General features: G+C 43.4%; 1 protein-coding gene and 1 long non-coding RNA gene across 4 annotated transcripts in view; one reads left to right on the top strand and one right to left on the bottom strand.

Moving 5' to 3' along the window:
* The window catches only part of foxp4 (forkhead box P4), a 296,712-nt gene that overhangs the window by 229,698 nt on the left and 49,192 nt on the right, over positions 1 to 17,822 (bottom strand). The gene's annotated exons all lie outside the window — the stretch shown is intronic.
* Positions 1,462 to 17,822, top strand: part of LOC122563013 — a 26,972-nt gene continuing 10,611 nt past the window's right edge. The window contains exons 1-2 of the long non-coding RNA XR_006315469.1: positions 1,462 to 1,714; positions 4,914 to 4,992. This is a non-coding gene — a long non-coding RNA (uncharacterized LOC122563013). The remainder of the gene's footprint in view (positions 1,715 to 4,913; positions 4,993 to 17,822) is intronic.

The raw sequence follows: 17,822 nt of genomic DNA, 5'->3' as shown, positions 1-17,822 counted from the left end.
TTTAAAAGACATTTGGACAAATACATGGATAGGAAAGGATTAGAAGGATATGGGCCAAGTGCAGGGAAATGGAGTTAACATGGATGGGCATTTTGGTCAGCATGGACAGTTTGGGCCAAAGACCCTGTCTCTGTGTTGTAGGACTCTATGATTCTATGACTCTATGACTTTATTCAATAAGCCAGCAATGTCCACACTTCATTCAGCATCAAACATCAACAAACCTTCCCTGTGAATTCCAGTAAGCTGTGAGCATACTGATGACAACCAATCTCTTCCTCTGTAAATGTGGAAAAATACAAACATTTAAACTTCCCATAAACTCTGAAGCCAAGCCTGAAGTGTTAAATTCCCTATACCATTTTCAATTCCAAAAGACAGTACAAGAATTAAACATACCTCAGAGTTTCCATTTAATCAAACCAAAAATAATAAAATATTTGATGAAATAACAGAACCACAGACTGAATTCAGCAAATGTATTTGGAATAAAGAGCTCGAATTCTGATAAACAGTGAATCAGGAGACTACACCTCGATATAACTTCACATAATCAGAGAAAATATCTGCCACGCACTCAGTTCATTCCTCGTCACAAAACTAAAGGCTTACTCAGAAAGATCAAAGTCTCTGTGAGCCATGACATTGCTTAACATCCTCATCACTTTTCTACTTCATACCACTTTGGGGCCAGTGATGAGACCAGTGTTAAACTGGTTTAATAACAGTGATTAGACCAGTGATAAACCAGGGTTTATTGCAGTGTGGGGCACTCTCCTAGGAATCTCCCACAATGTGGGACAGAGTCCATGGGGATTATCCCAGATTGGACAGAGTCTGTGGGGAGTGTGAAAGTGCCAGTGGAGTTTATCCCACAGCGGGATAATGTCTGTAGAATTTTTCCGAGACTGGTAAGGTGTCCGTGGGGATTAAGCCAGAGTGGGATAGCATTTGTAGATTTTTCCGAGATTGCGACAGTGTCCATGGGGATTATCCCACAATGGGTTAGCGTCTGTAGATTATTTCTGAGACTGGGGTAGTGTCCGTGGGGATTATCCAGAGTGGGATAGCGTCTGTAGATTTTTATCCGAGACTGGGATATTGTCTGTGAGGATTATCCCAAAATGGGATAGAGTGCCAAAGAGAGAAAGACAAATCTTTCAAGTACTGGAAAGAAGCTGGGAAAATCAAATGCCTTTAATTTATTGGACAGACATCAGACTGGGAGCAATCCAGCCTGACCAATGCCATCCATGTTCTTGAGGTGACTCCATGACATGTCTTTTGTTTCCCTCAAAAATCCAGAAGAATGTTTGGATTGGATCACTTCCGCTAAAAGCTTGATGTGCAACATCCGCTGTGTTGTAACAAGTTTACTGGCAGCATTACAATCAGGGCCCATTCATTTGCCAAACCACAACCCAAAATGAAACAGCTACCCAGCACTCTGGACAGCTGGAAGTGAAGGAGGCCAGGACTAACACTCACAGTTAATTCAAACACCAACATTCAGCTAATCCTGAGATCAGGACATCAGCATTCCGACAAATTCTCCCTATTACAGTGTGAAGGTGGCTATTGGGTGACAATCGGTTGTTGTACTCTCATGTGATGCCCTCCAAAGTGAATAACCTGGCAATATGCTCTGGCTAGCCTCTGATTGATGTGATCCCTTCATGATGTGCTGGATTTCGGGAGAAACAGATGAAAATATGTGAGAGAACATTATTTTTATGCAAAGTTAAAATTGTAACTGGATTTCCTCAGATTGATCACCTTCACCAGAATGATCCAGGGATCTGATACAGATTGTGAGATCCAATTTTCCTCCCTTTGTTTCTGTCTATCTCATTCTGAAATTTGCTGCTTTAACCTTTAGTTTAAAATCCCTTCCCCCAATACTTTTCAATTCATCACTATGCCCTATGTTGAAATTAAAACTGCCTCTCACTTTATTTAATTCTTTCTCAAGAGTTCTGACCTCTGGAACACACTCAGATTTCTCATCCTCTGACATGCTGCTGGCTTCAAAAACTTGCATTCACTGTCACTTGACTTACTCTTCCCAGATGCTGTCGTTCTGTTTCCAACTGTCTCTGAAGCATCCCCTCTGCTGTTAGTATCGAGGTTCAGCAAGTAGTCGATAAGGCGAACGGCATATCGTCCTTTATCGCTTGAAGAACTGAACATTAAAGCAAGGAGGGAATGCTTCAATCACATCGGGCATTACTGACCACCTCTTGAATACTGTGTGGAGTTTTTGGTCTCCTTGTTAAAGGGAGGATGTAAATGAATTGTAGGGGATTGAGAGCAGGTTTACTGGACTGATCTCTGGAATGAGTGGGTTGTTTGATGAGGAAGGGTTGGACAGACTGGGCTTATTTCTGCTGGAGTTTAGGAGAGTGAGGGGGTGACTGATTGAAGTGTATAGAATCCTGAATGATCTTGACAACGTGGGTGTGGGAAGGATGTTTCCTCTTGTGGGCCAGCCCAGAATGAGGGGGCACAGTTTAAAAATCAGGAGTCATCTTTTCAGGCAGGGATGAGAGGAATTTCTTTTTCTTTTGGAAAGTTGAGTATCTTTGGGACTTTCTGCCTCAGACAGTGGTGGAAGCGGATCAAGGAATATTTTTAAGGTGGAGATAGATAGATTCTTTTTCAAAAAAGGACTCAAAGATCATCAGAGACAGATAGGTACATGGAATTCAAAACATAAACAGATCAGCTATGATCTTATTGAAAGATTAAGTAGGTTTGAAGGACCAAATGGCCTCCTTTTGATCCTAATTCATAGGTTTGTACAGATCCTAACTCTTACACTTAAACCAATATTCATGGGACTATAATGGAGCATCACAACACCCCCCCAAACATTCCTCACCACCACCACCCCTCCCTAAGGCAGAGCTGTGATGCCCCAGAAACACCACCATCATCAAGTTGCATCCTGTCCTTGAGTGGTGCTGCATTCTCCTACTTGCACACTGGCCCATTGCTCTGGCAACCGCTAACAGCTCTGGGGGAGCACTGTTACTATACGTAGTGTAGCAGCTCACCACCGTGTTCTGAAGGATGATCGAAGGCAGTCACGCACAATGTCGACACACTGAGAATAAATCAAAGCTACAAACTACATGAGTTCTTCAGGAAGCTGGAGTCAATTGCCCCAAAGAATGATCAGATCTATAAAACTAAGTCTTTGGATTTATCCTGGTTGGATTTAAGCTCACAGTCTGTTGTATCTCCTGTATCAGAGCCTTTGATGTTGGGAATCTGCCTTTTACTCTTTACTGCTGTCACCGGAGACTCGAGTGTTTCCCCTCTTTCCTGGTGAACAGAACTACTCACGATGTGGTCTAACCAGCTGCTGGAATATTTGGTCACAACTTCTTTGGCCATTATTCAACTGTTTTGACCATAAAATTCAATATCCTCATCAAAGCAAAATACCACAGATAATGGAACTCTGAAATAAAAACAGAAAGTGCTGGAGAAACTCAGCAGGTCTAGTAGTGTCTGTGGAGAAAGATACAGAATTAACCACATCGCTATCCTCAGTGAGTGCCTCTGGTCCTCACTTACTTCACATGCATTCCAACCGCAGTTCCATCCTTTGCATTTCCAATCTGCCCAGCATTACAAGTATCTCTGAGACATGAAGGTTCATTGAACAGCTACTCCCACTGCATCCTGAGGTTTACACTCAGTGCTATGCATACTCTCACCACTCTCTCTGAGAGTCTAAAGACATAGAAATCGTTGGCACAGAAAAAGGCCCTTTGGCCGAACAAGTCTTCACTGGTCAAAAAACAAGCTCCTAACTATTCCAATCGCATTTCCCAGCATTTGACCCATTGCCATGTGTGCCTTGGTATTGTTAGTGCGTGTCTACATCCTTCTCCAGTCTGATCAGGATTTCTGCCTCTACCATCCTTACAGGTAGAAAGTTCCAGATTCCCACAGTCTCTGGGAGAAAAGACATTTCCTCACATCCTCTTTAAATCAGTGACCCAGTTATTGATCCCTCCATCAAGGGGAAAGATTGCTTCCTGTCTACCGTGTCTATGACCCTCATTATTTTACACATTTCGATGTCCATCCTTAGTCGTCTGCCTTACATTTTCAGGCAAAAGCTCTTCATCACCTGATGAAGGGCTTTTGCCCAAAATGTTGCTTCTCCTGCTCCTCGGATGCTGCCTGACCTGCTGTGCTTTTCCAGCACCACACAATCAACCCTGCTCTCCAACATCTGCAGTCCTCACTTTTGTCATAGGAACAGAAGTAGGCCATTTAGTCCATCAAGTCTGCTTTGCCATCCAACGAGATTATTGCTGATCTGATCATCTTCAAATCTACCTGCCTGCCTTTTCCCCATAACCTTTGATTCTCCTTCCTGATTAAACATCTGCATACCTCACCCTTGCATGGAGGTCGTTCTGTTATAATGCACATTTCAAAGATATCTGGATGGGTATATGTATAGGAAGGGTTTAGAAGGATATGGGCCGGGTACTGGCAGGTGGGACTAGATTGGGTTGGGATATCTGGTCGGCATGGACGGGTTGGACCAAAGGGTCTGTTTCCATGCTGTACACCTCTGTGACTCTATGACTCTAATGTGAATTTGCTATAGTGCGATGATGAATTGGGGGCACTGTGATCCCTGCAGAAGACCCCAAACCCCTCAGTCCTACAGCTCTCTGCAACTCTTCCAAAGGAGCATGGCAAGCTTGGAATTTCATCTCAGGAATCCTCAACATTTAGCTTCTGCCTTGTGTGTGGTAGAATGGGAGCCTGTATGTTAATGAGGCTAAATTAGTGCAAATTTTTAAAGCATTTGTTGTTTATAACACGATTCCGGCCCCAGTCGTTTAACTGCTGCTGCTGTTATGCGATTTTCTTTTTTAACACAGGATTGCACGAGAACCGAACTATCGTGTTAGAGCGGAACCTACTGTATACTTAAAGATCCAGCCTCAACAGCCCATTGTGGTAAAGAATTTTACAGATTCACTAACTTCTGCGAGCATAGATTTCGTCTCATTTCTGACTAACTGAGTGACCCCCTATTCTGAGATTATGCCTTCTGGCTCTAGAGTCTCCACAAAGGGCATTGGACCTGCCAAGTCACCTAAGAATTTCCTAGTTTTCAATAAGGTCTTCTCTCATATTTCTAAAGTACATTGAGTACAAGTCCAACTCACTCAATCTCTCTCCAAAATAGAATCCCTTCATTGCCAGGATCAGTCTAGTGAACTTTCTCTGGACTGTGTCCAATGCCCGGTATATCTTTCCTCAGATAAAGGGGTGAAAACTGTTCACTGTTTTCTGGGTGTAGTCTAATCAGGGCCTTATATAATTTTAACAATACCTCCCTACATTCCCTTTGATAGAAAGGCCAATATTCCATTTGCCTCCCTAATTACCTGCTGAACATTGATGCAGGAGCATCCCACACCCCTCAGTGCTGCAGCTTTCCAAACTCTGTCCAGAGAAGTAAGGTAAGCTCGGAATTTCATCTCAGGAATTTTCGGCATTTAGTTTCTGTTTTGTACATGGTAGAATGGGAGCCTGTATATTAATGAGGCCAGATGAGGTAGCAATGCGGGTGATGATGAATGATGAACCACTCTCGTACTTTGATATAAAGAATGCACAGAAAATCAGTGAGCCCAAGAGCAGCAGCTCTGTCCAGTAGAAGTAGGAAAGAGGGGATGTGATGGATGCTGGGAGGGAATGGGAATGTAGGAAGAGTCTTCCGAAGATGTGGTTGAGAACACTGAGCAAGAGGAAGGTCACCTTGTGTATGATAGAATGCTGCAGAATTGGGAACAGCTAACCAGATGGGACTGAACCAATACCCAGCTCCAGTCAATGTGAGCTGGCTGCAATGATCATTGACTGGAACATTATTAGTACTCAATGCAACAGCAGTTAGTGCTCCAAAAGAAAATACAGCTTCTCTTTGCTTGATTTCTCTTTGGATTTGGTGTTTGTTCATAAAAGTTTATCTTGTAAGAACATAAGAACTAGGAGCAGGAGTAGGCCATCTGACCCCTCGAGCCTGCTCTGCCATTCATGGCTGATCTTTTTATGAACTCAGCTCCACTCACCAAAACCCTTAATTCCTTTGCTGTTCAGAACTCTATCTTTGCGTTAAAAATATTCAATGAGGTAGTCTCACCTACTTCCCTGGGCAGGGAATTCCACAGATTCCCAACCCTTCAGGTGAAGAAGTTCCTCCTCAACTCTGTCCTAAATCTGCTCCCATGTACTTTGAGGCTGCGCCCCCTAGTTCTAGTTTCACCCACCAGTGGCACCAACCTCCCTGCTTCTGTCTTATCTATTCCCTTCATCAGTTTATATGTTTCTATAAGACCCTCCTCTTTCTTCTCAATTCCAATGAGGACAGTCATAGTCTACTCAGTCTTTCCTCATAAGCCAACTGTCTCAATTCCAGAATAAACTTGGTGAACCTCCTCTGCACTGCTCCCCACCCCTACCTCCCCACTCAGTGCCAGTACATCATTGTACATCTCAGGGCCAGTGGCCTGGTGTTGAAACAATAATAGGTAAGGGAATGAGCAGTTCTATTTGCAATAAAGAGGCAGCAGTGGCACCTCTGTGCCCAGAGAAACATTGGTTGGCAGCTGCTGTGCCTCTGCATTGGCAGTGAAGGGCAACTTGAGACTGTCATGTCTTAGCTGAGTACACAGCTGCAGTTCCAAGGCAGAACCAGCACCAAAGATGCTAAGGATATCCCGGCAACGATTATTAACCCTGGCTCTGGAGGATAGGAGACTCAGGCTAGCATTGGATCGGGAATGGAGAGATGGGGTCTGCCATACGGGTGGGGTAGGTAGTTACTGAACCGAGTTTGGGTGGTAGGATGAGAATGCTTGCTAGACAGAGAAACCCTCCATGAAACTGAATAAAGATTTCACTTGGCCAAAGTATATTAAGATTCAGCCCTACATCACTCTTCCCTATTATCTATAAATAACTGCATTAACCATCCAATTTCACAAAGAAAGCTAACTCCTGACTTCTTCACGACAGTAACAACCTTTAACTAAATGTTTCTCTTCACACAGTTACCTTCAGTGAGCAGGAAGACCTGATAGACTTCCTAGCCCTAAGGCTGTATCCATTTGCTCAGGTGCTCCTGTGATGTTCCTGTGCCCATTGCTCACTGCGCCAAACTCCGTTCCACCCCAAACAAAAAGCTACATCTCTCTAATATATTTTTTTATTTCCCTTATGCTATCTCAAAACCCAAAATATTTTGTTTCTCAGTTGGATGCCTGTGCTCCTTCCTGTCCCATTCCAGTTGAGGTATTGCATTGTCAAGGCATTGCCTTTCACTTGGCCTCACTGACCTCAAACAGATGGAAACACTGTATGTGAAAGGAGCACAGGGCGATCCAACTCTGACTCCGGGGGGGTTAGGGCTACTTTAATTGTTGGCATTAACCCCTGGTTCATCAAATCTGCTAATGCTGGTTCCATAATGGTTCATTACTCAGTCTGATAGCCCCAGTCTAAGGGAAAAGTAAATGTATCAGATTGAAATCTTTGTATCCTATTGTCCTACACCGACATCGGAAAAACTCAGCAGGTCAGGCAGCATCCAAGGAGCAGGAGAGTTGACATATTGAGCATAAGCCCTTCCATAAGGAATGAAGGGCTTGATTCTCCTGCTCTTCAGATGCTGCCTGACCTGCTGTGCTTTTCCAGCAACACACTTTTTGACTCTTATCTCCAGCATCTGCAGTCCTTACTTTCTTCCTACACTGACATTGCCTGGCCTTATTATACAAAGCATGAAAGATTCCACTCAACAAAACAGGAATGCAATTTTAAAGTATTTCCTCCAGAACCCCCACCCCACTCCTCTGTCTATGTGCCTCTCCTCAGTTGAGTACACTCTCAGTTCCTGTAGTATTGGGTTACGATTGGATGGTCTGAACTTCTTATAGCTTAGGCCACTTTTGGAATACTGTATGCAATTCTAGTCTCCCTCCTTTTGGAAAGATGTTGTGAAACTTGAAAGGGTCAGAAAAGATTTACAAGGATGTTGCCAGGGTTGGAGGGTTTGAGCTATAGGGAGAGGCTGAATAGACTGGGCTTATTTTCCCTGGAGCATCAGAGGCTGAGGGTTCATAAAATCATAAGGGGCGTAGATAGGATAAATAGACAAGATCTTTTCTTCGGGGTACAGGGAGCCCTGAACTGGAGGGCATAGGTTTAAGGTGAGAGGGGAAATATTTAACAGGGATCTAAGGGGCAACTTTTTCATGCAGCGGGTGGTACATGTATGGAATGAGCTGCCAGAGGAAGTGGTGGAGGCTGGTATAATTGCAACATTTAAAAGGCCTCTGGATGGGTATAGGAATAAGAAGTGTTTACAGGGATATGGGCCAAATGCTGGCAAGTGGGACTAGATTAATTTAGGATATCTGATTGGCATGGATGAATAGGACGGAAAGGTCTGTTTCTGTGCTGTTCATCTCTATGACTCCATTACTCTGAGCTGCTTAATAAGCAGATCATTGACAAAGTTAAACATAAGAATTTGCCATTTTAACAATTCAGCAGTGCACTATAGGCCACTGAAAGCTCGGTTCCAGTCAGTCAAAGTTCCCAAGCAAATTATTCAACCAGTGAAAGCAAAAAGATAACTGAGCATCTGGGAGCACACGGAACTCAATCACAGTCAGCAGATTATTTTACAAACTACATCGATACTAAGGTGTGAGTTTTAAATAGATATCTTATAGATATCCTATAGATCACAAAGTGCATAGCACACAGCATTCTATGGGTTAAACTACCCATAACACCCAACATCCGTTAGATAACACAATCAATGGCAAAAGGCATAACATCAATAATATAGCCTATATGGTGGGTATTGCAGAGGTGCTCATAGAATTCCTACAGTGTGCAAGTAAGGCCATTCAGCCCCTCTAAGGATGACCTCACCTGGAGCCACTTCTCTGGAACCCTGCATTTCACATGGTCAATCCACCTAACCTACACATCTTTGGACAGTGGGAGGAAATTCACACAGACATGGGCAGAATGTGAAAACTTCTTACAGTCACCTGAGGCGGGAATCAAACCTGGGTCCTTGGTGCTATGAGGCAGTTGTGCTAACCACTGAGCCACCCATTGTCTTGTTGGAAGTATCATATTTTGAACCCACCTCATCACTAAGCTGAATGTTAAATGCTCTGTGATATCACTGAAGAGGGAGAGCTCACTATACATTTGTGGACAAAGTTAAGAATCACACAACACCAGGTAATAGTCAAATGTTGCCAGATCCGCTGAGCTTGTCCAACAATTTCTGTTTTTCTTCGTATCTTGTTCAGCAATCTTTGATATGGTTCTTTATCTAATGCATTTTGGAAAACCAAGGACATCACTTCTACTGGCTCCCTTTTTCATAGATTTCCTACAGTGTAGAAACAGGCCCTTTGGCCAACAAGTCCACACCGACCCTCCAAAGAGTAACCCACCCAGACCCATTCCCCTACATATTACTTTACATTTATCCCTGACTAATGCAGTTAACCTACACACCCCTGAACACTATGGGCAATTTAGCATGGTCAATTCACCTAACCTGCACATATTTGGAGTGTGGGAGGAAACCGGAGCACCCCAAGGAAACCCACACAGACACAAGGAGAATGTGCAAACTCCACACAGACAATCACCCAAGGCTGGAATCAATCCCAGGTCCCTGGCGTTGTGAGGCAGCAGTGCTAACCACTGAGGCATCGTGCCACCCTATTTTATTCACCGTGAACTCATTTCATCTAAACACAAACAGTTTATTTAAACACAATTTCTGTTGTACAAAAGCCATGATCACACCCTGTGGTGGCTCTTTCAGTTGTACTTTCCTGCCCTATCCTCACGGCCCAACTAGACTTTCCTCTTCAAGTATTTGATGCAATTCCTTTTTGAAAATTACTCAAACTGCTTCCCCCACTCCTTCAAAGCTGTGCAGTCCTATGCATTTCAGAAAACAACACCTCACTACGTAAAACATTTCCCACATCTCGCCTCTGATTATTTTGACTATTTCTTCAAAGCCTGTGTCCATTGGTTACCAAACTTGCTGTCAGTGCAAGCAATATTTGAGCGTCTATCAAAATTTTTCACAACTTTCAACACATTTCTAACAAAACTTCTCCCCTTTGGTCTAAGGACAGCAGGTTAAAATGCCTCATACTTTAACAGTCTAGTAAATCACTTCACACTCTCCAGCGTTTGGATGTCTTTCCTGACATATGCTGCCTGGACTGGGTTCCAGCTGATAGCTACACAATGAGTTATAAAGATTTAACAGAACTTCCTTGCTTTAGCAGTCTGTCTCTACTCACAAATCCCTGCATTCTGTAATCCCTTTAATTTCCTTCTTAACCTTTTCTTCAAACTTCCAAAGGTTTCTGTACATTTCCATCCAGGACTCTCAGTTCTTGCACCCTCTTTAAAATGTGAACATGTTATTTATATTCTCTGTCCTCATGCTTGCTACCAAGCTGTGTGCTGCAGCTTGTGGCTTCTGCACCGTGGGTTCAGCCCAAAGTGATCCACACGGACACAGAGTAAAGGCCGACACTTGCCCTGGGGGAAGATGAAACCATGTACAAAGTTCCTGCTTCATTCTCTGCCTCCCAGCCATGAACAGGACAGGGTTACTGGAGATGGTGAATGTAATTTTCAGATGGGATTCAGGAAGGACGGTAGCTGAGAGTGAAAGTACAGATCTTAACACATTTTAAAAAGTGCAAACACCCTGAGCGTACAATAATGATGAACAGATGTTTATTTGAGACAGATTTCCTTCCTTTTGCAGATGCTGCCTGATATACAGGGGACAGATGTGGGAGTGCAGAGGGTATTCCTTCTCACTGTGTCTCAGACGGCATCTAATATCTTCCCAAATATAAACTCATTGTTAGGAAGACATTGAGTGTTGGCAAATTCTGCCACTAAAGATTTGTTTAATTTCTTTCTCCCTTGCCAATCAGTGAGGACAATGTGGTGGAGTATTTGTAGAAATCAAAATACCACAAGAACTGCACTTTAGTACCCCTTCCTCCCCAAAGCAATGTTCTACTCCTCCCCCAAAACTCCTGACTCCTGCTGCTGGACAGGGACTCTGGAATTCACTGACCATCCTCCATATGTATGGCCAAATTGGTGAGCATCTTCCGCTATTTGGACATGGAAGCCATCACAGCCAGGTCCAGTTTGATGCTGTCTGAGACTCTCACATGACACACAAACACTACGCATACATACACTCAGGCACACACTCAGACACACCACACACACTCAGACACTCACCGCACATACATACACTCAAACATACGTGACACACAACACACACTCAGATACACACCCCACACACTCAGACACACAATACACACTCAGACACACACCACACACACTCAGACACTCACTTCACATACACACATTCAGACATACATGACATACTCATACACACAGCACACACTCAGATACATAACACACACTCATACATTCCACACACACTGGGACACATACCACACACTCAGACACATCACACACACTCAGACCCATACTACATTGTTGTTGTTCATGTAGCACCTTAGCCTTGGAGGAACATTGTCTTGTTTTTACTGTATCAGTCGTGTATAGTAGAAATGACAAATAAAACTGCTCTTGACTCTTGGCACACTCAGACACACAGCTTTTCCCCACAGTGGAGAGGATCCCCCCACAGCAACAACATTCATTCTTGCTCCCAACAATGCAATTTGCATTTTCCCATGGGTACGAAGGGGCACTCGGTACAATTCCCATGTGCAGGATTTATTGTGGCCATTTAAATCAGCAGCCTTCTCCACTGAGCTGGGTTTTTGCACATTGCAATGTAAAACCCAAATTGTGGAGATTAGAGTTGGTGAGACAAATTTGTGGATTAATGTGGATACCCTGGATACTAGTTAGACCTGGTGCTGGGAGACTATTCCTGGAGGTCAGACATCCTTTGGCAATGTGAAAAGTTAGCACAATAAGGCCAGAGGACCTGGGTTCAGGTGTATAGTAATATTACTGAACAAGTTGTTCAGAAAATAATCATCAAATACATCAAACCATTCCTGTCAAACTCATTGGAACTGCCAACAGACCTGTTAAAATCAAATGTTAAAACTGTTAGAAGCAACTGTCTAAAGGACTTACAAAAAGAGTGAAGGGGAGCTGTCAAACAGTTCTTTCAAGAGGGCTGTTAAAAATACCAAACTGTATTGTCATAATTTTCAAAAGGACTCTTCAAAGGGACGTGTCATGTATTTAAACCCCAGCCCTGAAAACAGACTTCTGCCTGTTGACATAAGCATGAGAGTTTCCAATACTGGTTTAAAGCCGCCTTACTGATTTCACATCCTTCTGTTCTCACAGTTGGATACCTGCAACGTCCTAGTTTGATATACAACTACAATTTGCTACAGATTGTTTGATGTAAGGCCATGAATTCCAATGATTTTTCATAGAAACTGTGCAATTTAATTCACTGTTTGTTGCTAAAGGCTTTATTGGGGGTTGAGTCAGTCGTTAGAATGGCAAATGATGGCATTTACTTTGAGAGAACTTGAATATAAAAGCAGGGATGTGCTTCTGAGGTTTAAAAGGCTCTGGTCAGACCACATTTGGAGTATTGTGCGCAGTTTTATGCTCATATCTCAGGAAGGATGTACTGGCCCCAGAGCGGATTCAGAGGAGTTCCACAAGAATGGTCCTAGGAATGAAAAGTTTAACATATGAGGAACATTTGAGGACCCTGGGTCTATACTCGATGGAGTTTAGAAAGATAAGGCATGATCTATTTAAAACACAGAGAATACTGAATGGTCTGGACAAAGTGGATGTTGGGAAGATGTTTCCATTGGTAGGAGAGACTAGGACCCGAGGGCACAGCCTTTGAGTAAAGTGAAGACCCTTTAGAACGGGGATAAGAAGAAACCTCTTCCGCCAGAGAGTGGGGAATCTACGGAATTCACTGCCACAGAAGGCTGTGGAGACCGGGTCACTGAGTATATTTAAGACTGAGGTAGATAGGTTCTTGAGTATCAAGGGGATCAATGGTTACAGGGAGAAAGCGGGAGAATGGGGCTGAGAAACCTGTCAGCCATGATTGAATGGTGGAACAGACTTGATGGACTGAATGGCCTAATTTCTGTTCCTATGTCTTATGGTCTTATGAATACTTACTGCATCTGAATACTAATGCCTTGTGATTCATGTATGAGGTCAGCCACATCCCTTGGCCACTCTGCCTGTAATCGCTCCCATTTGAAACAAAAAACTACTTTTTTGGTCATTTACTTTAATCTGTCTCTAAGTCTGGATCCCTTTTGAGATCCTCTACCTCCACGTGACAATTCATGTTCCTGCCTGTCTTTGGTGTCATCTGCAAATTTAACTTTGTTACATTCAGTCCCTCATACAAATCATTGCTCCAGATTGTAAATCACTGCTTCCTGGTACACTCCGCTAGTCAGAGCTGGCCAATCCAACAAAGACCCACTTAACCTGACTCGGTTTGCGGTTAATTAACCAAGCCTTTCAGAATGTGACTCTCTGATCCCCCAGCACTATGTACTCTTGTCTGGAGCAGCACCCTCATTGGGTGGGCATGACGACGATCTGAGGAGTGTGAGGAAGAGGGGGTGGGGAAAAGTGAGGGGGCTGGAAGGATTGTTTTTGTCATTCAGTTCTCATTAAAAGCAACCATGTTGTCCATGTAGTCAGCTCCTACCTGCTAAGTTTCACTGCCTTTGCAAGCTGACTAGCTCACGTCCCTGAGAGACATTCCCCTACCATCAAAACCAAATCTTCTGGATAACTCTTCCTACCATGGACTTGTGAAGCAGGGACCTGCCCTCACACACTCACAATCACGCATACATAGAACATAGAATATAGAACATTACAGTGCAGTAAAGGCCCTTCAGCCCTTGATGTTGCGCTGACCTGTGAAATTAATCAATGCCCATCTAACCTACACTGTTCCATTGTTACCTATATGTACATCCAATGCTCATTTAAATGCCCTTAACATTGGCGACTGAAAATGTGTTGCTGGAAAAGCGCAGCAGGTCAGGCAGCATTCAGGGAACAGGAGAATCGACGTTTCGGGCATAAGCCCTTCTTCAGCCCTTATGCCCGAAACGTTGATTCTCCTGTTCCCTGGATGCTGCCTGACCTGCTGCGCTTTTTCAGCAACACATTTTCAGCTCTGATCTCCAGCATCTGCAGATCTCACTTTCTCCCTTAACATTGGCGAGTCTACTACTGTTGCAGGCAGGCCGTTCCATGCCCTCACTACCCTCTGAGTAAAGAAACTATTCTTGATATCTCTCCTAAATCTATCACCCCTCAATTTAAAGCTATGTCCCCTTGCATTAGCCTTCACCATCCGAGGAAAAAGGCTCTCACTGTCTACCCTATCTAACCCTCTGATTATCTTATACGTCTCGATTAAGTCACTTCTCAACTTGCTTCTCTCCAACAAAAATAGCCTCAGTTCCTCAGCCTTTCCTCATAAGACCTTCCTTCCATTCCAGGAAACATCCTAGTAAATCACCTCTGAAACTTTTCCAAAGCTTCCACATCCTTCCTATAATGTGGTGACCAGAACTGTACTCAATACTCCAGATGCGGCCTTACCAGTGTCTTGTACAGCTGAAGCATGACCTCGAGGCTCTGAAACTCAATCCCCTTACCAATAAACGCAACACATCATATACCTTCTTAACAACCCTATCAACCTGGGTGGCAACTTTCAGGGTTTTATGCACCTGGACACCGAGATCTCTCTGTTCATCTACACTGCCAAGAATTTTACCATTAGCCCAGTACTCTGCATTTCTGTTACTTCTTCCAAATTAAACTCCACTTGCCACTTCTCCTCCCAGCTCTGCAGCTTATCTATGTCCCTCTTTAACCCACAACATCCCTCAGCATTATCCACAACTCTGCCTACCTAAGTGTCATCTGCAAATTTACTAACCCATCCTTCTATGCCCTCATCCAGACCATTTATAAAAATAACAAATAGCAGTGGAACCAAAACAGATCCTTGCAGCAAACGACTGGTAACTGAGCTCCAGGATGAACATTTCCCATCAACCACCACCCTCTGTCTTTATTCAGCTAGCCAATTTCTGATCCAAACCACTAAATCACCTTCAATCCCAAAACTCCAGATTTTGTGCAATAGCCTACCATATGGAACCATATCAAACATTTTACTGACACCCATATACACCACATCAACTGCTTTACCCTCATCCACCTGTTTGGTCACCTTCTCGAAGAACTCAATAAGGTTAGTGAGGCATGACCTACCCTTCACAAAACCATGTTGACTATCCCTAATTAAATTATTCCTTTCCAAATGATTATAAACCTTATCTCTTATAACCTTTGCCAATACCATATCCACAACCGAAGTAAGGCTCACCAGTCTATAATTACCAGGGTTGTCCCAACTCCCTTTCTTGAGCAAGGGAACAACATTTGCTATCCTCCAGTCTTCTGGCACTACTCCTGTCAACAATGGTGACATGAAGATCAAAGCCAAAGGCTCTGCAATCTCCTCCCTGGCTTCCCAGAGAATCCGAGGATAAATCCCATCCGGCCCAGGCATCTTATCTATTTTCAGATCTTCCAAAATTGCTAAAACCTCCTCTTTGTCAACCTCAATCCCATCTCATCTAGTGGCCTGTATCTCCATATTCTCACTAACATTGCCCTTTTCCAATAACAATACTGATCAAATATATTCATTAATGCTTCCTCTATGTCCTCAGATTCCACACACATCTTCCCACTGCTGTCATTGATTGGCCCCAATCTTACTCTAGTCTTTCTTTTATCCCTGGTACACCTATAGAAGATCTTAGGGTTTTCCTTGATCCTATCCACCAACAACTTCTCATGTCGCCTCTCGGCTCTTCTTAGCCCTCTCTTTAGATCTTTGCTGGCTAACTTATAACTCTCTAGCCCCCTAACTGAGGCTTCACGCCTCATACATATACACCTACACACTCACTCACTCGCACTCACAAATGCATCCAGTTACACACTTACTCACATTCACACACACTCACACACCCACAATCACACATCCATATAATTTTGCACTCTCACTCACAATCTCACTCTCGCTGACACATAATTCATACACATTCAGTCACCCACATGCAAACACACACTTGCACATGCACTCACACATACACTCACTCACGCACATACATACCCATACTCACACACACATGCAGCATTAAATTACACATTCACACACACACATACATACACACACTCACATGCATTCAACACACACATGCACATGCCCAACACACGCACTTGTACATTCACACACACTTCAGACACATTCACACATTCACACACCAACTTACACACACACACGCATGTATAGAGCTCACACACACACTCACTCTTACATGTTGTCATGCAGACTCTTACACACACTCCCATGCACTCACACATACACATACATGCAGATTTACACGCATACACACAGTGGCACATACCAATACAGTCTCACACACATGCACACACTCACTGATAAATTCTTTAGCTCACTCAGTCTTACACACACATCAGAAATCTCTGCCTGAAAATGTGGTGGAAACTGATTCCATTGAAAAGGAGGTGGAAGGTATTTATCAAATATTTACAGGGTTACTGACAGGGAAGAGAAATGTGAGAGTTAGCATACACATTGGACTGAATGGCTTCCCACTGTGCTGTAAGTTTCTGTGATTTTATAAATCCCTGAGAAAGTGGTTTGATAGGTGAGAAATAGCTGATTCTTAAACTGGAGACAATCAACATCAGACAGACACTGATAGATCTAACAGGAAAGTCAGGAGAAAGGTCTTTACTCTGAGGTGGAGAGAGTGTGGAACTCTTTCACTCGGAGTGGTTGAGGTGAACAATGTCAATGCATTTAAGGAAGTTAAATAAATGCAAGAGAGGGAAAAGAGTGGAAGGTGATGCTGATAGCTGGGTGACGGGTCCGAGGTCGAAGTTAGTGCAGACCAATAACCTTTACCAAGATCAGTTTGATACATTGTCCATGAAATCTCTCAAAGTGGTGTCAGTGCAGCAGTGAAAGCGAGGCAGTGCAGGACAGGGGAGATCTGTAGATGGCATTAGCAGCTTATAATTACTTTGCTTAAAGAGTCCTCAGCATGTGACAAAATTTACACTGCAAAAAGCATAGGAGATTGGATTAATTTTAGGAAAGTCTGTGCTGTAACTTTCCTGTGTGGGGTAATATTTCCGGAAATATGTTAACTGTTTAGTGCTGCCTGCACGGTCAGTTCCTGTTTCATGTGGTTAACCTCATTAACTCTCCGAACCATTCGAGGGTGCTCTCTCTTACTGGGCTGCAAACTCCTTTTTCATATTATTTCAGGAGGGATGTCTATTCCTTCTTGCCACTGAACTAAGTGGCTTGGTAGTCAGAGCACATCGCTGTAACTCAGGAATCCTCTATAAGCTAGAACGGATCAGGATGGCAGATCTCCTTCCCAGCAGGGGAACCAATAACAATCAATGGTAGTTGGTATGATTCACCATTTGGTATTTGAAATTTGAGTAGTTTTATATTCCGTATTTATTGCTTAGGTTTAACCTTCACCAGCTGTTAGGATGGGATTTGAACCTCTGTCTCCAGAACATTAGGCTGGGCTTTGGGATCACCAATATCACAACACCACCACTAC

The sequence above is a fragment of the Chiloscyllium plagiosum genome, chromosome 26 (assembly GCF_004010195.1).
Source record: "Chiloscyllium plagiosum isolate BGI_BamShark_2017 chromosome 26, ASM401019v2, whole genome shotgun sequence".
NCBI lineage: Eukaryota > Metazoa > Chordata > Chondrichthyes > Orectolobiformes > Hemiscylliidae > Chiloscyllium > Chiloscyllium plagiosum.
The sequence above is the reverse complement of the archived record's forward strand: the minus strand, read 5'-3'. Positions and strand labels throughout refer to the sequence as shown.